The sequence below is a fragment of the Perca fluviatilis genome, chromosome 18 (genome assembly GCF_010015445.1).
Source record: "Perca fluviatilis chromosome 18, GENO_Pfluv_1.0, whole genome shotgun sequence".
Classification (NCBI taxonomy): domain Eukaryota; kingdom Metazoa; phylum Chordata; class Actinopteri; order Perciformes; family Percidae; genus Perca; species Perca fluviatilis.
In genome coordinates this window covers 14,319,749-14,327,026 of record NC_053129.1, presented here as the reverse complement: position 1 = coordinate 14,327,026, position 7,278 = coordinate 14,319,749, and the positions used below count along the sequence as shown (strand labels likewise).

At 40.6% G+C, this 7,278-nt stretch overlaps 1 protein-coding gene across 2 annotated transcripts in view; it reads left to right on the top strand.

Moving 5' to 3' along the window:
• The first annotated feature begins 4,885 nt into the window (after window positions 1–4,885).
• The window catches only part of pak5 (p21 protein (Cdc42/Rac)-activated kinase 5), a 77,701-nt gene continuing 75,308 nt past the window's right edge, over window positions 4,886–7,278 (top strand). For both annotated transcript variants that reach the window (XM_039782010.1, XM_039782011.1), the window contains exon 1: window positions 4,886–5,070. The gene's annotated coding sequence lies outside the window, so the exon portion shown is untranslated. The remainder of the gene's footprint in view (window positions 5,071–7,278) is intronic.

Sequence of the window (7,278 nt, the reverse complement as noted above, 5' to 3'; positions counted from 1 at the left end):
TCAGAGCATGACGGGGGGGCGCTGGAAGCAATATTGTGGAAAGGGGGGCGTTGAGGTGCCTTTGGGGGAAATTTGTTTTAAGGTGAGTTTACACCAAAGGTTCACAACAATACAAGTTTACACTTTAAACTACTACTACTACTACTACTACTACTAAAAAACGGTGGTCTGCAACATTAAAACCGGCCAGTTTACGCCACTGTGACTGGACGAGACTGGGGATCATAACTCTTCTTCTCTGTAGTGTTTCTTTAGGCTTTGTGTGGTGCAGCTCCGTGCTGCCTTCATGGGAACGGGACGTCAGAGTATCATCTTATATAAACTCCGTACTGCAGCGTTATGAATCGGTCTTGTCGTGAACTTTATAGTCTATATTAAACGTTTACATAATTTATCTTTAAAGTCTATGAACATAGCTGCTGAACATTTTTCATTCAATGATATGATTTTTGATGATTTTTTATAACAATAGTAACAACAATAATAGGACTAATAACAACAATAATAATTATCATAACAATAATAGGACCTAATCATTAATATTCAGGGCAATTAGCCTACACCTTTTTTGATGGGGGTAGTAAGGGACCTGGATAATGGACAGGGTGGCGCTGGTCCCAAAAAGGTTGAGAACCACTGATCTAAAGGTATAATTTTAATGGAGGAATTGGTCTTTCTGCTTGCAAGGCACCAGATCAGCTACAACAACACTGGAAAGCCTATGGTAATGAAACAGTGTCTCACTTACACTTTAGCAGTGTGAATGTTTGTTGCTAAAAGTGAAGCTCAAACCCAGGCCTTGTGGTTGAAGGGTATACATCTCTTATATTTACTCGCTACCGCTGTTGCACTAATGCAATACATTCCACATTGGACAATCAATACCTCACCTCCCATGAGACAGACAGGCATACTTGCTATTTGCCACTGAAAACCTTAATCAACTTACTGTATTGACAAAGGTACTCATTCACATTGCCATATTCTCCAGCACAGTGACCAGGCTTTTAGACAACAACAAAATTAAGCTTCATGTGAGGATGGTAAGAAATAGTTTTTTGCTTGGGCTGCATATTGTCAGAAGAGATTTCTTGCCAAGCAGCATTTCAGAAAACTTAGTCCATGGTTAGTCTCCTGGTTGGCATGTAAAGAGCTAGAACTGGCAACACGTGTTTCCTCAACCCTTTTATGCAATCAACCCAATCTGCCCCTATTGAATAATGTGATGAAAAAAGTTGTAATAGAAACACAATGCATAACAAATACAGCTCAAGTAGTGATTTAAATTGGGGAACAAATGGACAGTGCTTCATTTGAGTGGATGGTTACCATGTGGTCCTGTCATCTACTGTCTGATGGGAGAGGGAGTAATGATGTCACTTGTAGGAGATCTCCGTTTGTAGTTTCAACCAATGGGGAAGCTGAGGGGGAAAAGGAGGCAACCGTGAGGCGTGCTGCTGTTAGGCAGAAGAGAGCATTCTGGCAGGAGCAGGGTTTTCCGAAGCGATGGCGGTGGCTTTAGATAAGCTATGGGCCTTGTTCCAACACTCGCACACTGCCTCCTCCTTGACCCTTTCCCCCCATTCCCCTCCTCTTCACCACTTCTGTCGTATTAAATGGGCAATGACAGGCCAAATAGAGTATAAAAGAGACAGTCCTAGAAGGTAATCCCCACAGTAATAGGTCAAATGTGTTTACCTGTAGTCAAAGAGTGGTTTTCTATGAGACATTTTTTTTTCAGTAACCTGTAACAGTGTGTCTAAAGATGCTTTTGTGCCTTCAAAGAATGAAAGAAAGTGTGTAAGAGAGAGTAAGAATAAGGGAGATGTTTCAAAGAAAGTGATATTGCTACAGTTGCCATGGGGACTTCAGCATGTTTTAGCAGGGTCCTGAGTTTATGTTTACGTGTGTATCTTTGTGCGTGTGTATGTGTGTTAAAATCATCATCACATCTTGACCACTATGAGATCAATTTAATATCACAAATTATGTTTTGTTCAGGGACGTTGTGGCTTATGTGTCAGACCCAACCAGCATTAATACAATTTACAGTTGGATGCAATGTAGTGCTCCCATAATCCACCACTAGATGGAGGTATCAAATTCTCACAGGGGAGGGGGAAAGTGAGCAATTATGTAGTTAGCACTTTTTGCTTCACGAATGGCAATAGTTGTATGAGTCTGTAATCTATGGATATATCTGGTCAGTTTAATCCTCTACAAACCTGAGTGCATGACATGACCAGGCCAAAAAGCAGCGTAAGGATCTGATGAAGCACCAATTAGTGTTTCCACCCAAAATCCAACTTTTGAGCCTCTCTGGTAGGCTTGAATTAGGTCTGTACAGAGTTTTTTTTCATGTGTCCAGAACTTTAATAGTGACAATAGTCTCAGAGTTTTAATGGTAGAAGTATAAAAAAAGTAACTCAATAACTCAAACCACTTCAACAATCATCTTTATCATCCAAATGTGGCTAATTCTGCCTCTGTATTGGCCTACCCAAAAGCTTTGAAGAAACTATTTTAATGACACCTTTCAAGAGGGTGACTGTTTCTCAATATTATTATTAGATATATTTTAGGCTGAAATCGCTTAACAGCTTCTTTGTTTCCAACAAACATTTCTAAAAAAATTAACATGCTTCAACTTGGAGAGGTTAAAAGATTCACAATCACAAAAAAAAATATTTTATTGAGCCCACTTACTAAAATGCATCACTAGGCTTCCCCACCTTCCCCCATGTGGCTACAAGAAAGGGATGGATGTGGCTGTCCATAAAGCCCATAATAAGTGCAGCACAGCCTGGAATAGTCTGGAGCTGAAGGGGTGTTCCCACTGCGTACAGTCATGGCTCTCATTTCCCAAGGGGATTTATGGTAGGGAGGCTGCATGGGAGACAGAGCAGGGGAGGACAGTATCAAGACAAGAGGACAAATCATTGGAGCAAGGAAAAGATCTAGTAGTTAGGAAGAGTGTGCCGTTTGCAAAGTACATGCCTACTTTTGCAAGCACCCATCTATGGTGGCTACACATATGTAGCACATACGTGCATTGAGAGCAGGAATGCATTTGTGAGTTATTCTGTAGGTGAGACGTGCTGAATTTGGCACATGTATGACCAGCTGGTAAAAGATAGAAGGGAAGATTCTTTTTGAGCAAGTCAACTGGTGAGAGAAAGAGAAGATGGTGAAAGACACAGCTAACAACTCCCCCATTGATCTCTAGTATGTTTAACAACAACACAAAGAGCTAGACCTTGGTATGGTAATGGATACTCAGCTCTCTGCCTCCTCTCTCATTCTCTCCCTCAGTTAACCAGACAGTCAGACATAAGGACTTTCCTGTCACTGTGGGAGAAATTGACTCGTGCCCTTGCACATTCACTTACTGTAGTCTGGGGAAGAGCCTTGTGCTACAACCGGCGCGTCAGAAACAGAGATGGGAGATCAATGAGGGCTGTGACACTGTCAGAGCTGGCAGAGGCTGTCACACTGTGTATCCCCAATGCTCTGGTGCTACAGCCTGTGTCTTCACTTGTGAAACACTTACATGTATACTCATGCCTAACATAGTCTTTAGAAGCAGAAAAATTATACAATGTGATACAATAATACACTCAAAAGGATGTGAGGCAACAGATCAGTTAAGTATCAAGTCTTAGCAACAAGAATACCCAAATATTTTTAATATCATTATGCTTTATCACCTAATTTTGAGACCCTGCCTTGTCATTTCCAAAGTGGAATCTGGGGACTTCCAAAGGGTCTTTGGGTTGGTATACAGGGCCTATGAAACATCTTCATTGTTTTTTCCTTTCTAAGAACATTTTTGTTATTGTGTCTACGGTTGTCTTCTCAGTGGTTCCCAACCTTTTTTATCTGATTTATCGCCACAGCCCTGTCAGATGAACTCAAGTAAGCCTTCAGCACACTTTTTAAACAGGATGTTATATAACATAACTAAAAATATAAAAAGTGGATTGTTGCAATATTTTTTTCATACAATAAACTGTCAATATTTAAATTTAAATATACAAGGACAGTTAAGTTTGCTTTCGTGCAACTAGTCTACCACCTGGGGTGGCAGAAGCTGGACTACAACCATTTAGCATCTATTTCAACCATTTATCTGTCACCTTTAGCTATTTCAACCATCCACTTCTCTTAGTCATTAATCTAATTCTAATCATTTAGTTCAACCATGTTTCTATTAATTTTTTTTTTTTGCTTTTTATATCCTTTACTATTTACTTTACTATTTCAACAGTTATCCATCTTTTAACTATCAATTTTAACCATGTATGCTAACTACTTTAAGCTTTTTCACCAATTATTTACATTACTTTTAGCTAGGTGGCCAGGTGTTTATCCATTATTTTTTAGCTAGGTAGCTCTTTCAACTATCACTTGCATTCATTTTAATTCTTAATATTAACTATTTGGTACATCCATTACGTTTAGCTTACATTATCTATTTAAACCATTTCATTACTTTTAGCTATCTATTTGAAACATATTACTTTTAACCTTGCTTATCTAGCTGTTTAGACTTCTCTGCTAGATGCTAGTCACCACGCTCTCCCAAAACACTAGTGTTCAGGCGGAGATAACTCAATATAGGCCTACGTGTATTTTGTGAATTACATTTTCTATTTTTCATTAGTTAAACCCCTTGAAACGGCAGTTCTGTGATGGACAGTGAATAAAAAACCTTCTCAGATGGGAGTTCCCCAGGAAAACGTCTTTATAGTAAATGTAGGTGTGGGTCTAATTGAGGTAACGTTTTACAGTGCGTCGCCGTGACCGAAAGCTGTCCCTGCTCTGCTGCACAGGTGCTCTACATCTCTACATCTCCACAGCGCTCTCCGCCCTCTCCGCCGCCACAGACTGCGCTCATTCGCTCTCCTCAACAGCCCGGATGTAGCACACGGGACCGCACAGTCCTCTTCTCAGTGATAATAACATGGCGCTCGAAGACACATAACGGTGCCCACTATAATAATAACATCCACAAACACAAACCAAAATAAGCTACGGGACATGTGAGCTCTTCGACCCCAAGACAAGCAGGTAAGCGCGGGGCATTTTATTCGACAAACGCGCTTTGACGATGCGATTTGGTAAAAAAAATGTGGCTGCTTCTTCTTCTTGCAGGGGGGCAAAAAGCCGCTCTGGAAAGGCGAAATGCTTGTTTAAGGGTTGAGTTTTTGTCTCTGTCTCTACGTCTGCGGGTTTAATGCCTCACACTGAAACAGCAGTGTCATTCGGGGCAGGTCTCTGTCGCTGCTTACGATGCATCCGTGCAGAAATAAATCTGTCATTTTGTAGTGCATGTGTTGTCATGGCTGTCAGGCTCTCCGCGCGTCGAACGCTGTCCTTGGTATTGAACTGGGTGGGCATCACACCTATGCATGTAGCAAATATATTCTGAAGGCCTGGTTCTCTCAAATGCAGTTACTGTAGCTACTCAAATGACGAGGAATTGTGGTCGATGGAAAAATTTGTGTAATGCACCTACAGCCTTACAATGTAGCAGGGGCTCACACAGTGTGTGTATGGTGCTCAATGGTGAGTGTATATCCTTAATGGACTTTTAGCTCTCGGATTTCTTTATTTTTACCATGACAGCATCTCTTTTATTGTAGCATTATTCTTCATGTATCGACTTACTGTATGACAGTGATGATGACAGTGCAAGACATTTATTTGCGCTGCCTAGCCTATGTTTTTCTGCTTGCAACCAGCCAGAGTTTGAGTGTGCCCAGGCTAATGTAGGCCAGGTAAGGGCAGGAACAGATGGCTCGTTTTCAAGTTCCATGTGGCTTTTGGATTAGAATGTGTAGACGAAAATTAAAAGTGGTGGCTTGGCCCTTTGAGCTGGGGTTCCCCTCCTAAGATCATAATCGCCCTAACAGCAACACTCTATTAATAGGGGTAATAATAACATGTAGCACAAAACCTCTAAAGCAGTCAGGAGGAGGCCTATATTTTGCCCTAGAATGTGGATCATATACCAATGGTTTCATGCTTACTCAAGTGTTAGGCCTTTGTGTCTAGGAGATACAGTAGTTGCAGTTTGCAGTATTTACCTGACAGGACTGTTAGTATAAAGGGAGCTAACTATGACCTCCATTATACAACCACGCTAATGTAAGGTACTGGGGCTGAAACCATTAGTCTATTAGTCGATCCACTGAAAATTAAACAAATATTTTGATAATCAATCAATCAATTTTTCAAGATCAAGTCAAGATCTTGCTTCTCTAATGTGAGGAGGAGGAGTTGCTGCTTTTCTTTGACTTATGTGATTGAGTATGTTCAGATTTTCAAAACAAGACCATTTAGGATGTCACCTTGTGGTTGATGAAATTGTGTGAGCATTTGGCAAACGACTAATCGATTTCCATGGTCGGCTTGATAATGATCATCTGGGTTTTATGTCAGCAGTTTGCATTTATTCATCATTGAATTAATTAAAGCAGCAGCTGGCTTTCAGTCTCAGAGTAATACATCTGTCTCCAAACAAAAGCTTAGATAACCTTCATAATATCATTATTTTCTTAGACCTAACAAAAAACTCCTCCAGAACCAAAAATAGACATTATACAAGTGTTTTCACATGCTGTGTTTCTGTGACTAGTACCGGTACACTGAGCCCCATGTGTAAAATTAGTGGAGTGACCCTTTAAATATCAATGATGGCTGTGTACCATCTCTCAAACCATCTGCATCTCCAGATCACACGTCAATGTGAAATTAGATAAAAGGTCCACTTTGTTTGTCCTTTTTAGAGATGATGGTATGTGTGTTATTTAAAATCGGAAGGAACTTAGAAGCTGAGTCAATGTGTTGGTCTGTGTTCGCTTGCTTGCACACTCCCTGGTTATCCACTCTGTAATGTATTCAGTGCCAGCACCAAGCACAACAGCTTTACATAATGATCAAAGCTTGAGGGATGCCAGTGCATAGCTTCAGCCTGCAGTAATACTAATAATAAAAATAATAATAATAATTACCTTTTGAAGTTATCACAACCCCACAACCTCATTTGCTTCATATTTTGCATCTCTCTTTCTGTTTCTCATTCTCTTTCAACCGTGCATACACACACAAACACTCACACATACACACACACACACACACACACACACACACACACACACACACACACACACACACACACACACACACACGCGCATGCACAGACCCAGTCTAAGGTCCTCTCCTGCTTAATGTTTCTGGATATGGGGTGAGTACTTAAAAGAGGATAGTGATAAT